Genomic DNA, 15,742 nt, shown 5'->3' with positions numbered 1-15,742 from the left:
CCAAGGGAATCCTATAACTGTCGTTTTTTCATTTCAACAAATATTTTGATATTCGAACATCGTCTGATTCATCTTTGAATATTTTCTTCGCTGATTTCGTGGATTCTCGTGGATCTCGCACGGTATTAAATAAATAAAGCCAAATACACGTTTTCATTAAAACGGCCCGTTAAAGAAAATTACGAGTGGTAGAATTTATACGTCGATTAACGTACACCCAATCGTATCTCTTGAAACCAACATAACGATAAATCGAATATGCGACGGGTGTACGTTTCACAAATTTCAGGCCATTAATACATAAATTTTAAAAATTCAATCTACCATTTTCATCAGCCACATGTACGCGATAATTAAACGACCAGGTAATTAGACCACGAGGTAATTAAGCACACGCGAACTTCAAATAATACCGGTGCAAAATCGTCGTAATTTACTTACAGATTGGTTTAATTAAATTGAAGCATCCTGTGCCAACAATCGATCAGAAACCATATATCGTGTGGTTCTTTCAGGTGTGATTTAACGACCGTACATTCTTAATTGAATTAACATTTAATCAATATCATGTATCAAACGTTAATAACGCCGACTTACTGTATTCATCGTACCTTTCAATAAAATATACTATAGCCGTGAAGCAATTATAAACGTCAGGGATTTACGCGTCAAAAGACCTTCCAGCGAAGAATGAAACCTGTTCCTGAATTACGACCGCCAACGTGTCGCGTTTACCTTATTTTTACCCTTTTTCTCATTTTTCCCATTTGGAAACTTTCGCGGTGCCTGCAGGTACAGAAAGGCAAACGTGCTTCGAATCGCAATAGCTTTTGAAACGAGAAAGATAAGGCTGCGTCCTCACTGAGGCAACGACGAACGGATTTCGTTGCTGTTCCGTCGAACAAGTTGCTATACTCGACGGTTTCTCCATATTTCTTCGCGTTTTTATCGCCAGTAAAAAGGCATCGTTGCTGTTACCGTTGCTGTTTACTCTCGAAGTGATACAAATCGAAGAATAACTTTCGTTATAAATAAACTTTTTGATGTTTGCTAGGTGATTCGTAAGTGATGATCAATTGTCTCGAGAAAAGTATCTTTGTCAACTTTTGTGAATTTAAGCGATGCAGTTGGTCACTTTCTTACTATGGGAAAGTGGTTTGTAAACAGATGGAACACGAAGAAAATGAAATAATTTGTATTATATTATACCTTTTTATTGTAGATAAGAAGATATCGTTTATTATCAATTATTCTCTTGTATCTTATTATTCTTTATTCTTATCTTTAGAGATTGCTTAGCTTAGGTTCACATAGTTAATCAAGTTTTTATACGCGTTTACGCTTAGTATCACATTTACTTAGCCCACGTACGTGGTAGTAGACACTTACGTAATAGAATATTTATTTACAGAGAATTTATTTACTAGGCTATTACGTACTTGTTGCATTTATTAGAGACATTATGAAACAGTGTAACACATGTATCAGCTCTTATAATTTATGGTTTAGATTCGCAGCTATTTCTTATTACACGTGCGTGTACCTGCTAAACAAATGTGTGAAATGAGATAAAATGTAGTTCCTACGAATATCCATCAATCTTTATCTATTAGGTCGTCCGAAAAGTTTCTTTCGTTTCATAAGATGATAATAGATGAATAACAATTTTTGTTTTATATTATTTTATCGAATCAAGTATCGTCCATTTCGTTCTATTTCTATTATTATATTCGTGCATAATTCAATAAACTAATATAAAACAAACTACTTATAAACCTAATATTTTTTTATCTGTCTTTCTCGATCAAAAATATAACATTCTTTCCATCGAAGCTAATCGAATTTTTCCTCGTTAATTGATACATTTAACGTTCAACCAAAAGCAAAGTTATAACCAAATATATCGATTGTCAACTATTTTCCCAACTATTCGACATCTATCGAATATTATTTGAGACATGCAGCAACAACAATCAATGGAACATCCTCCTTCTGTTGCTTCAGTGAGAACGCAGTCTAAGCACGAAGAAACTATCACGAGATGTGCGTATCCTTGGAATTTTCAGCGCGAGGCTAATTAGTTGTTGTGTAAATCATTTTAACGCGCGTTAATTTCTCCACTTACACGTATTTAATGGGTAGTGGAAGTGCACGTTGCCTGTTTTATATGCGGCCAAAGTGCGGCCAATTTTCGTCGCGCGCCATAACTCGCTGATAACGGACATCATCTAAATATCTTTTTCCCTTTCGCAGATCGAGGATCGCAGGAGAAAATTTTGTGATATATATCTGGCAGTTTTAAACGTGTTTCCGGAGCTATACGATCATCGACGAGAAAATTGCTGATCTGACGATAGGCAGATCGAGAGCAAGAAGAAAAATTTCAATGAAACTGCTCGAGATAGCGTTTCTTTTATCCCAAAATATATGAAGATGTTGAACTTTTTCGATCTTACGAACGTGTATATGCGTTAAGCGAAATTTATATTCCCAAGTTACACATACAGATGAAAATACTGTGTACCATTGAAAGAAAATTGATGAAAAATTTAGTGTTCTAGAAATTCATCGATTAGGGTATTGATTATTCCACCTGGTCATAATATTCATGATATTAAAATGTTAATTACTCACTTTTTTCAGCGGCAGTCGTGACGGCTCGATATTCTCCTGTAACAAAGAAATAACAAAAGAGTCAATAATAAAGTAACGAGAGAACTTTCATATTCGAAACTACCGCACTTACGAAAACTTGTCTTTTCTTATTTTAACTGTAAACGACTGTTCTCTTTAATCGATCGGAGAAATCAATTTTATAATTTCAAATATATGAAAAGTATTTTTATTCTGTAAATTAACTCCCGGTTGAAAAATAACATTCCAATATTCTGTGATCTGTTCTCTTCAAACTACGATTCCGCAATTCACAGTCATTGTAAAATCATCGTTTATCGCTTCCGTATCTGAGGAAGACGATAAATCGATCCATGTGTAACATATTGTACTTGAAATTATACGTACGCTAACGAAGTCCTGCGAGTTACCTTGTGCATATAATTTAGAATTGGAATTAGAAGAAATAAGAATGAGAAATGAAATGTGTACGATGTAGGACAAAGATGGGAAAATTTCATTTCGAACATAATATCACGAGCGATTTAATGGTCCATTATCGAGTTAATTCGGAGACAATATAAACTGATTAAACAAAGCGCTATGAAAATGTCTTGCGTTCCTTGATGTGCTGTTAGTTTCAGCTTTAAAATAAATCGCGTCGATTTGCATTACACGCGACTGAAAACGCCGTGAATGGAGCTTTTTAACGAGGCCATTAAACGTGACACGAAAGACGAACGAAACGCGACCAGATAAATATCACCGGTTACCAACTTCCTGCTCGTTAATAGCCCAAAACATTTATGCGTCGGTATAAAAGACGACTGTGGATACAATAAACGAGCCGCGGGAGTAATTATGTTTAGTCTTAAATCTTTCTGTTATCGATACGAAATTAACGAGTTTGGCATTATCGCATGATCATTAAAAACGCGTTCGACATAAGCACCGTTTCCTCTCAAGCGCCGCCATAAATTCTGCTAAACGGCTACCGGGGATTATGTTTACGTGTTGACGTTTATGCTGTAATTTTGCAAGAAAAAAAAAGAGCTCATCGAACCACGTCACTGTTTCTCTTACGATAAACTGTGTTATCTTTATTTTTACGAAGGCGTTACAACGATTCCACACACGTACTATAACGTGTTTCGCGTATATTTTTGATACATGAAACGGTTTGGTAATGTGGATTAAACGCGCGCAAATTCTGTCGCAAATAAAGATAAGAAAGAGCTGTTTGGAATCGTCTCGCTTGCCAATTTAATTATTTAATTACGAGGCCACGGGAAATATTTGGAAATTTCATTAGCATTATAACGGGCCACGACTGTCGCCATTATATCGATAAAATATTTATCACGGACGGATGTTTATTAAAAAATCGCCACGTCGATATCAATTAAGACTTGTCAGCTATTTCGACACGCCTCGTATCTCTTCCCTTCTTCAACTATGCATCCCGTATTTAAATGTTTCTTTCGAGTAATCGAGTGGCATAAAAGCGAGAGGATGGACAAAATTCGGTTTATCATACTTCTCGCGTGTCATCTTTATACGTTGCATGGATAACGAGGATATAAAAATTCGTGCAAATCAGCAACAGTTTCTGACACTAGCTTATCGAATATAAACCAATACGAGAGATTAATGTTCTTCGCTTTAGCCGGTAATGATTCACCCAGTACATTCCAGCAAGCTAAAAAAAAAATATTCCTCGAAACACGATCATCCTTTCAGACTTCCAATCTCATCCGTGCACCTGCAAATACTCAACCGGTTAACCCTGTACAACAAGCAACCCTGCGCTTCCCTACAACTACATTACAGCAAGAGCAGAAAAACATTGGCAGAGAAGCGCGCAACTTCTGTTGGCGGTGTCTCCTATAGAGCGCGCAACGCAAGTCCCTAAATTCACCAACACTTTCGTTTAATATCCTTACATACTTATTCGATCCTGTCTCCTTTTTTGCATATCCTAGGGAAAGAAGGAGAGAACGATGCTCGTACGTACGTCGCCAGTGGCCGAGGACCAAACGCTTATTTTTCTCGTTTTATTCGTGCGAATTGAGCTCGCGGCGGGCGAGAGTGGCTGCGCCCATAAATTTTTGGAAAAAGAAAAAAATAGCAACGGACCATGGAGGCTGTGTAACACGCGCCTCGGGAATTATTGCACAGCTTGAAACTTGTTGCTGCTAATTTTTTCGTCTGCTGCCCACCTTCCACAGTGTTCTTTCCGTCATATCTCGCGGCCGTTCAGCTCTCTTCTCATTCCCATTTCTTCTTCTTGTTGTCCGCTGCTTCTGGCGGAATAGCCGAGCGCAACGCGTATCCCGGTTGTTCCCTCGCCAGCGTGAGAGACGTTGTTGGACCAATCGGCCGTAGGCGATTTTCATATTCCTCTGTCGAAAAACGCGGCCGAAATTTATCTTTATATCGCGTGCTATGTATTGTATTTCTATCGATATTTATATTTGTAAGGCGATTTGCAACGGGATACAGAGAAAAACCGAAGACGGGTGAAGAAACAGAATATACGAGGTGTGTCAGAATGAATAGAACTCAAGTTCCGTGGGAACGTTTGTACGTCGTTTAACGAAAATCGTACGCTCTTCTCTTCAAGATACAAGTTCCCTCGAGAATGTACACCCTATACACCGCCAGAGGTGGTGCCTCCATTCTTGGAAACAGTGCTGCAATTTATTGCTGGATTTAAATTGCTCGGTTACAATCTCTCGAACGTTGTCCAAAGTTCCAAAATGATGTCCTTTGAAGTGGTTTTTGGTTTTTCAGAAAAGAAAACAGTCTCGAATCTGTAGATTGTGCAACTACGATACGTCCGCTGATGAAAAACTCATTGGCAGAGAGCGCGGTGTGTAAGGCGTTGCTCACACACGCTTTTACAAAATTCGCTCGTCGAAATCTGTCCGCGTGTGCCTTAGAATGTAATGCAACTCGACGATATTGAGTTGATATCGATTTTGCCAATACCATCTGATGACAATAATGACTAAGCAATCGCTTAGTTGCCAGCCCAATAAATCAATTTTCACTTCCACAGACGCGGGTACATTTTTCAAAAATATCGCGAAATCGTAAAATTTGTATTTGCCAGCAACGCGTTAACGAAATAAGTGAAACGTGATTTCGCCTGCGGCTGGGGGGTTGAACTTTTATAAGGCTGCGTGCCCTCCGCTTCATTTTTGCTGGCAGAGAAAGCGACTTTAGCGAGTGTTTCGATTTCTTTGATTTTTGCAACAGGCAGCCTAATCGAACGAGGATCAACTGGAAAGAGAAGGATGTGCTGGCAAAAGGCGGCGTTCTTCCGCGGCGAAAGTGTGAAATTGTTTTCGGTAATCAAAGGCCAAGCAGGATTTTTACCTTCGAGGTCTGTTCGAAGGTCTTCCTGTTCCATTCGGACAGGAAATGAAAGGATGATTTTCGGGTACCGCCAGATTTATCGTGCTCATTCCCACTTGAATACAGTGTTTTAGGTTGCGGCTGTGTTCGGAAATTGTACCACGTTCGATGGTGGAATTGTCGGTTAGAAATCACTGCCTCGTACTCGTATTTGGGAACCAGATTCTTTTTTTTTCTTTGCGAAAAAAGACCAAATAAAATTTGTTAAACTTTCAGTAACACGATATTTCGATATTCGTCGAACAAACTCGTATATTTTCCGATATACGATAATTAAATAATATTATTGTTATAATATGCGCATTATATAAAACAATACAAATGTTACGCTTGCGTAGAATACGGTGCGAATTTTTGTATCGCGAGTAAACCTTTTGTCAGCCATCGATTTCTTTTATATCTTTTAGGATCTTGAAAGACAATTAACTGTTACGTGCCTTAGCAACTTCCCGCAGAATTTTTATTCTTTACACCGTTGTATTCCTTCAACGAACATTCTTAACGTTTTAAATTCTCCAATGAAGCCAGATGAAATTCAGCAAGTGCTAAAAACCAATCTCCGATCGTCCCGTTGATAGCATTCCTAAGAATGCTAATTATAGCGGTCGGCAAAGTGTTAAAGCGTGTAGCCTTTGCTTCGTACGCGGCACAACACCGTCTAATTGGACGTTCTAATTATGCACATAAGTAAAATAGGATGGAACAATGAATAGAGTGCGGGATACTTGTGGAAGATACGTGAGAAAAATGTTTCCGCGCTCTTGAATACAACTGCGAGCAATTAATTATGAGCGAGGTGCCATATATTTTGAAAAATTTACACGCTACGCGTAAGATTTGTAACAGAAAATTTGTTTATGCGCGCGTATCTTTAACCCCTTAACCTACAACTACGAGCATAGCCCGTGGTACGATGATCGGGCCAAACGTAAATATTACGGGCATAACCCGTGGTAGATGATTGAATCAAATCGTAGGTTAAGGGGTTAAGTGGCAGAATACAGTGACACACGAAAGTATCGTCAGATGGAAAATATCGTGAACCATCGTAAGATTAAGTGCAATTACTTGAGTCGATAAAAAATACTCGAATCAAGTAAAAATTCGAAAATAAATTTTTAAGCGAAAGAAAAATATTACAGAGCTGTCGAATTGCAGGTAATCTTTAATATGAAAGAAAACGTATAATTTGTGTTCGTGTTTGATAAAACACGATCAAAACGCAATAATACGATATCCTGTGTCATTGTTCTTACGGCGAGTGAAAAAAATTTTAAATTGGGATGTGTATCAGGTCCAAGAAATAAAAATTAAAGAGTATCCTTTCAGAGAGAGAGCGGCATCTCCTCGGGTCGAATCTTACCCATAATTACTTACCCTACGTGGCACAAATAAGGCTTCTGCAGATGTGCACACTCCTCAAGAATACGGAAATCAGGTCCATAACAAATTTTATCGGATGAAGATTAACATATGCTTAGAATATAAAACGTAGAATTGAATGAAATTATAGGAGAACGATAGGAAGTATTTTATTGCATGATTTATACATCTTTTTTTACTTCAATAGCCGCACAATGACTCAGCAAACGAACACTTATTACAAAACTCGGAATTTTTCGAACATACTCGAATATATACCATGAGAAGCTTAAATGATAATCTTTCGAGTTTAACATACGAAATATTCGATTTTTCTAACGACAAACGCATCGCAAGAAGCAGATAGTATCATTCGTGAGAGTATTTGTTAACGAAGCAAAGTATTCAGAAATTCGATCGAGAGCTATGTACGTAAAATGAATTATTTTTGAAACCTAACGAGTAATCTTATTTGTACGAGCGTCATTTTTCTCGCTCGGCTTTCAGATTATATTTAATTGTGTGTAGCCCGTAAATTGAACACGAAATTTATGTTTCAATTTCACTGGAAGGCAAAGTGAAAGGAGCGGAATGAAATTTGATATGAATATTAATTACAACGTGATAAAGAGTTTTGTGTTTTCCACTTACAGCTTCGCTTTCCACTTTAAACGTATTTTAATCTTTTTTCCAACGTTAAATATATGTTTTAAACCTAACTCTACTATTAGATTGTCCGAAAAGTTTCTTTCGTTTCATAAGCTGATGATAGATGAACAACAATTTCTCTTTTATATTATTCTATCGAATTAAGTATCATCCATTTCGTTATACTTCGGTTATTATGTTGGTGCATAATTCAATAGATTAATATAAAATGTTATTTCCTTATAAAACGAAAGAAACATTCCGGACAACCTAATATTTATAATTCTTCCGCAAATGGATTGTAACATAATTATCGTAGCAATGTATTCAATAAAGTTACCTGTAAATGTAATATTATCGTGAAATATTTAGCATAATTCAATTACGTTTGTTTGGAATTAAATATCACACAGGCATACGTAAAATCAGTTACTTTTCTTTTATTTATTCAACGTGCTTACTCTCAGCTGTCTCATAATAGGACCATAATTATGGCTGTTACGTACCATTAGCAGTGGAGACTCGCGTGCAGCTTTACGCAAGAATTTGCGTAGCACCAGCAATCCGCTTAATGCAAAGAAGCGAGCAAATACTAACATAACATTTAAGCCAGACGGATGATCATCAAATAAAAACAATATCCTTAAAGCAATAAAAATTGTTAAAACGCGCGAGAACACTCGCCGAACGTAAGAATACATCAAATAATTCTCAATGCTTGTTTTTCTGAACGTTCAAAACTTCAGTCGACCATATAATATTAATAAAAATGACAATGTTAGATCAACATGATTTAACATGGTGCGAGTATTTGTATCCAAAGGAATTTTAACTAACATTTAATAGCAAAGCCAGGCTGCGTAGAAGGAGATAGAAGAACAAACGAGCGAACGCTATTTATTATCGTCTACGTATTTATTTAAAGGATGGCACAAGTCATAAGCTGTCTATCTGGTCCAAGTCTTTTCTACGTCACTTTATACGATACGTGTAATTATCGAGCATTAATCACGAACAACCGACTCAATCGCGAAGGACCATTAATTTCGCATTATAATGCTACGAAAATGCTACGAGAACTTGTTGTTTATTATATTCGTCGCATTATTCAGCTATCAGCAATCTCCACACGCACGTTCGATTTTCATCCAACTACGTTTCTTACGACTTTCATCATTTCTTTATCTAATAACGTCCTTATCTGTTTGTCCAACGATCGTTGACAGTTTGTTACCAAAATAAGAGACCCTAAAGTAAGAGACTCTAGTTTTCCGATCAAAATACATACGATTATCAAAGAATGTTCACATATCGATGTTGTCATAATCTAAGTTGTACCCTGTCATAGATAAGAACAAATTCGATGACCGGTGAACGCGTTGTAAACCGCGATGCGAAGATGGAACGATGGAATTCATCGGGCGCTACACGTTCCATATACAACGAGCAAGAGTCGGTAAGGGCCGCGTACCGATTGACCGGAATAAAATATCGACGCGTCGAAAGTCCGAAGACGGGTACGACGGTCCCCTTTTCGACGGTATATACGAGGTAATTACGGTGAAAATAACGACGGTCGCGTTACCGGGGCACCGCGAGTCGAGAGCGTAGACACGAAAATAATGACGACCAGGATAATGATGATGAACGCACGGAAAGAGAAAGGCTGTGCGAAACGAGGCACAGAGGCGAGGCCAAAGCCCCGGCCAAACAGTTTCAAAGTCAAACAAATGGAAAGAAAAGTAAGTACGACACGGGGATAGAAAGAAGGGGCACCCAAGGTGCCGCGTGTGGGGTACCACTTTGTGGTGGTGGGAGAACGTGTATCAACGTGTGGAGAAAAAGGGGGATAAAGAGAGGACCAAAGGGGGGCCCTGAAAGGACCCAAGTGGCCGACCAATAGCGTCTAAGCAACTATCACGAAGGTGTGGTGGAAGCTCTGGGCCTGATCCACTCTTCTTTCGTCTCGACCAATGGCGATCTGGCGGCAGTAAGGCCCGTTTCCGTCAGGCTCCAATTGCTCCGCGTCTTTTACGAGCAATCACAATAGTTTACTGGCCCCGTGGAAATAAAACTGCTATTCCGTGCCAAGACACTCTGTTCTTTATGTGTACACCTTCTCTTCCTCTTCCCCCCTCTCTTTCTTTTCTTTCATTTTTTTTTTTTTTTTTAACTCTTCTCTTAACATCAGAGCTCAGGAGTTTCAACAACAGGAGTTCGTCTGACGTTTAGGATATTTGTTGAGATAATTTCGGTCAGTACGTTATTGTTGTTTCGTGCTATGGAAGATTGTAAAATAGTGCAGACAGTATGTGCCTGTCGTAGCAATCGTTCGTGCTTGCATGTCATTTATAAATCACTTTCAAGGGATACCAAATTAGGTACCCGTATGTTGCAAAGTGCATGAGTTGTATAGTACAGGTCTTTCTAACATACACACGCGCGTGCACGTGTCCTTTTTATATACGTTCAAAACCTGTGCTATTCTTTGGTAAGTCAGCGACAAAAACAACGAACGTTTAGCTAGTTGGAAGGATTAAGGTCGATGGCCATGGTCCTTGCGACTTCGCCGGCCCGGCATCGATGTATTACGAAACGTACTATTAGAAATGAAAACTAGAGAAAATAGGCGCAAAAGAATTTATGATTCTTCACTGTCTATCCGAGAGAAAATTTCTGAAAGATAACGAATATAACTCGTCACTCGCGATTCTCAAACGAACACCTGTCTTAAGGCAAGATAGGGTTATCGGACTCGAGCTAAGCGATGGCTCATAGAAATCCACAATCTAATGCAAAAGATGTATGAGTCGATCTTTTGAACATTTGATTTAACAGAGCATATCTCGAAAGCCTACCCTTGGTTCTGTGTCGCGTAAGTATATTTAATTAGTTTCTCGGTGGCCTTGATTAAGCGAGGATCGTCCGCTCGACTCCTTACAGAATTTTCAATTTATCTCTCATATCGTGCAATACTCAACTTTTCTGACTTACACCATCTGTACATGAAATAGCTCGTATTGAATTGGCAACTAAGTGATTGCGGATTTTGTCATTAGGTGGTAATTACAAAATCCGCAATCACTTAGTTGCCAAGCCAATATATCAAAGACTAACGGCGTCTCTCGACAAACGTGAATTCTGATTATTCCGCGCCAAGTTCAACATTAAATTAACAAACGTGAAAATTTAGGATTACTCGAATAACCCTGTCGTGCAAATGGACATACGCCTAAGGACAGAGGCAAAGGGCTGTTCTTGTCGTATCGCGTGAAAACATCGCACAGCTCGCGGGCAGATGCCAGAAGAGCATCTTGGTTAGTCGTTCTGCACGGATCGGCTTTGTGAAACGACGTTTCACTTTTAGCCTCAACGTGTTTACCTCGATAATCGTGATCAACCGTTCAAGTGAACAGCGTATACATTGTTACAAGTCGCGCGCCGGTATGTAATTTCCTCGCAGCCGTACCGATTATCGGGTTCTGTCTTCGACGACTCGAGACACAGCCACTTACGCATGAACGAGGTAACCTTGGGACCGGATCTGCCCCGGTATTGAAGACACAGTTTAATCCTTGTCTCGTGAAAACGTCCACGTTCCTCTCGGACGCTTTTTATGAAAGGAATAAAGAATGGAGGAGAGATCGAGCTGGTATCGCATTCGCGAGACTGTTTCGACGTTTCGTCGGATGTGATGGTGCTGTAAGGTACGTTCGAGTTTTGCTGATAAATTACCTATTGAAGTGAAAATGGCAAAAGAATGTCACAGTAGAATTTTATTTTGTTGGATGAGACGGTTCTGTAGCGCGTTCTAGAAGTTTCTCGAGATAAGAAATAAGAAAAGAACGTCAAAGTGGGATTACGTTTCGTTGGAGGTTTTGTTCAACACGAGGGCTCTAGTTGCGTAAGAAGGAACCGTCTCACGATACTTTTCGAAGGATATTAGAATCGGCGAGTTTAGAGACGAAGCGTGAGCTTCGTGCAACTTGAAAGTTGATATTACACGGTCCTGCTCTTATGTGATATTAAATACATACAATATCAAATATACAAGCTTACGATATAGCGTAGAATTTTGTATCGGAAGTTAGGGATGAAAAAGGATCAGCTCCGGTTCCTTTTCGCCGGAAATCTCTTCGGGTTAATAGTTTTAAGAATTCGATGAAATATTCTTTAGCTTGTCGTATCGAAGCGCTACTTTTACTTATTAAAATATACCTCGTATGTTTAATAAATATCCTATGAAACAGTTTATTAGAAACGTAACTGCAACATATTTCTGAAATCCAGCGATTATACATAGATACGATTTTATATAAAAGGGTAGAAACGGTTAGGATATGAAGTTAAGCAAAATATTGTTATCGTGAATAAATACGCCTAATTGTATAAAATAGTCAAGCTTAAAACTCAAGTTACGTATATACATGTTGCTTGTTTTAGGAAAATGGAACATTTCCCAAATATACCTCTAACCTCGATAAGTTTCGAATAGATCTACGAATTTCCAATCGAATTAAAAATAATCCCAATTTCTTCCAGCGAATATTTCCTTAGACGCCAAAAAAACACGCAAAGTCGACCAAAACCCTCGACAGACCTTTCAAGAATTTCGTAAAAAAAAAAAAAGAACAAAATCTCCGTATGATAGGATTTTCGTCCTCCTTTTTTTGCCCTCGCGTATCGGCAATTTTAGGGCGCAGATGAAAATGCGCGAGCGTCTGGAAACCAGGCAGCCACCCTTCTTTCTTCCTCGGTCTAAAAAGGCTCCTAATTTTCCTGCACAGGGAGGGGGCCTGTTTGTCCAGAAACTCCTCGTCTCCCCTCCTTTTACACTCCCATCCCTCCATTCAGCGATTCACATTATGCACTTTACGCAGGCTTGTGCACCTGTGCAATGTTCCCCATCTCCCCCCAAAAAACACACAATGCCACTTGTCCCGGCGTGCAACCCTCGCGTGGGGTTGTCGAACAACAATAGCGGTGATGCGGGATTCCTCCACTACCCTGACACCGATTTCGACGCGTTCCTGGCGGGAACACGCTACCCCTCTGGGTGGACAATGGAATTCTTAAATAGAACGCTCGTACACGATTCTTTCGGCTGCTCGTAGGAGGGTAATGAGGGTGGATGCGTGTCCGATCGGATCTATAGTGAAATACCTACGGAGTTTTCGTTGGTTCGTTGCAGGAAATTCGATTTCTTCCACCGAGGTATTGTATTTAATTTTCTGAGGGTGAGTAATGGTGTTCGTGTTGGAGATTTAGGTAGCTGCAGGTGTTTGTCGATGGAAGTATTTGCATTTGGAGATTCATGGGTTCGATCGTTCAAACGTTTTCAGGCAGATATTGCATTTGCTTTAGAGTTGGAAGAAATTAAATAAACGTAAAAGATTATTTAACTAGATACAATAAAGAAGAGAGAGCGTTGGATGAGATTGAACCAGAAGACGAATAATTTGAATTCCATTCCATTGATATCTAATTTGTTGTCTTTATAATTCAGTAAAATATCTTCGCACGTTTTGTAGAATTTTTCTATAGAATTCCGATAAAGTCGAGTGGAAAGATTGCAGCTGCGAAGAAGAATAGTAAAATCAGTGATAAAGATCGATATCTATACCGACAATGTCAATTCTGTACAGAGAGTTTACTTGTCCAGGTTGATGAAAGATTTTCTCATAGGTAGAGAACTAAATTTCCAACCTACACAGCAACTAACGATTATCAAGAAGATTCGAAGATGACGAAAGACCGAAAGTAAAGTAAAAGAGGCTGAACATTCTTAATTGCGACAAGCTTGTATTAACAGTCGTGTACCTGTCACAGTGTTTAACATGTAAGAAAGAAAACTGATCGGTGTTGCGTTGTTGGAAGATGGATACAGGTAATCCATAAGGAATCTGGTCGAATATCAGTGCATTGGTGCCTACGTCAAACAAAACGACCGTTCGACCACGACCAGACGTCGCCGGAGTATTGGATTTCTTCGACGAAAGAACCCGTCAGAATTCCTAACCAGAACGACATCCTCGACTCGAGGTGTCCGTTTTCTCGTTCCACTTTATCCATTTTACTGACTGCGTCCTTTTATTTCACTCACGATGTTCGCGTGTTCCCTGCGATTCTCTTTCTTCTCTTTTCGCCGTGCAACGTGTCTTACAAAAACACGTCAACCTGAATAATATGCATAACCTGCATAATACAAAACCGGAAAGCGTAATTGTAACAATTCCTGTCGAGAATAATTCGATCGTTCTTTCGGGGTCGATTGTCTGTGTCGTGATTCTTCGTTTTGTTGGTTCACGCTGTGACTTTGGAACGTGGCAAATTAGATCGCCTGACAAATACGAATTCCGAAAAGAAAATTCAATAGAGTGTATACTAAACCATCGTCCGAAATAGGAACTTTCGTAAGAAAATTCTTCCGCCATTGATCGCCTATCATCTCGTGGCAAATAAAACTACGTCTATGCAAATCTCTGAGAAAGAAAATTGCCATCGTCTCTCCCTAAACTCCAATTTAATCTTCCTCGTCGAGCAAAATATCCCCTCTACCGAGCCTAACCATCCTTGAACCCTAAAGTCTCAGGACCTTGACCTTGGAATTTGTATATTTCAATCTCGTTGGCGTTATATCAAGTGAAAAAGATTACGAGATTAAAACAAAACTGTAAGACCAAACAGAGAAACAAGGTGCATCGACTAAATACTTTCCCGCGTTAAAGAGAACGCGACTGGCCCGAAGATGGGCGAAGGAACGCGGTAGGGTTGGTTCTTCAAATTCGCATTCCCTCGCAGACAAATCCCATGATCACGTACCGCCGGAATATTATGGTGGCCTGTGCAAAGGGTAGGGGGAAACGGCACCTCGTTCGAAATTCGTGGCTTGCGTACAGGGTTGTATATCTCGCGGCCGTACGAAAATATCTAAAAATAAATAAGCGTGCCCTCGTAGAAGGGGCCCGTGGTGCACACGTGTGCCGCCGTTGACGAGAGAGGGTCGTACACTGTAAGAACAAGAAGAAACAGAAGAAAGGAGAGGAATAGAGTAAAATCAAGATGGAAAAAAAAGACAGGGAAATAAGTAGAGAGTAAGATGAAGAGAGAGAGAGAGAAAGGTTGGGGGAAGGAGGAGTTGAAGAAGAGAGAAAGAGAGGCGGCCAAGGGGTGTCGAGGGGTAGCGGGAAACACGAACAGAGGAAAGATGAGGCGAACGTGAGTCCCGGCGTGGGAATAAGCGGCAGGTGCGCGACGGCGCTACCGGGGAGCCACTTGTGGGGGCAAAGTCCCCCCGTCGATGGGCCCCCTCCGTGCCCACGGAAAGCCAGGGCGCTGAGACACGCCGGGGCCCCACCTCGGGCCCCCTTCCTAAAGTAATCAAAAAGTATTGCACGTGTAAAATCGATCCGTAAGCTACGGGGCCCCGTAAGGAGACCGCGAGGTCCACTTCTTCCAACGTACATCCACTCGAAACGCTTATACCGGTATGTATGTATGTATGTATGTATGTATGTATGTATTCTCTTTGGTTTTGTTCTGTGCGCGAAGAAATCGAATTTCTTCTTAGCGCTTCTTCCTCTTGGACTTTAGGGCCTTCGGTTCTCGAGCTTCGCGCAACAAAAGTCTGCCGCGTTTTCTTCGAACGCTTGCTGCTTTTTCATCGAACGGGGTGAGAGTTTTTTGGAAGGGGGTACAG

General features: G+C 39.9%; 1 protein-coding gene across 9 annotated transcripts in view; it reads right to left on the bottom strand.

Annotated features, from left to right (window-relative positions):
* LOC126923558 (tubulin monoglutamylase TTLL4-like) overlaps window positions 1–15,742 on the bottom strand; it is a 239,449-nt gene that overhangs the window by 78,936 nt on the left and 144,771 nt on the right. For all 9 annotated transcript variants that reach the window (XM_050737127.1, XM_050737122.1, XM_050737129.1 and 6 more), the window contains one exon: window positions 2,635–2,670. The gene's annotated coding sequence lies outside the window, so the exon portion shown is untranslated. The remainder of the gene's footprint in view (window positions 1–2,634; window positions 2,671–15,742) is intronic.

This window comes from Bombus affinis, chromosome 13 (assembly GCF_024516045.1).
Source record: "Bombus affinis isolate iyBomAffi1 chromosome 13, iyBomAffi1.2, whole genome shotgun sequence".
Classification (NCBI taxonomy): Eukaryota; Metazoa; Arthropoda; class Insecta; order Hymenoptera; family Apidae; genus Bombus; species Bombus affinis.
This window is presented reverse-complemented; position numbering and strand designations above follow the sequence as displayed.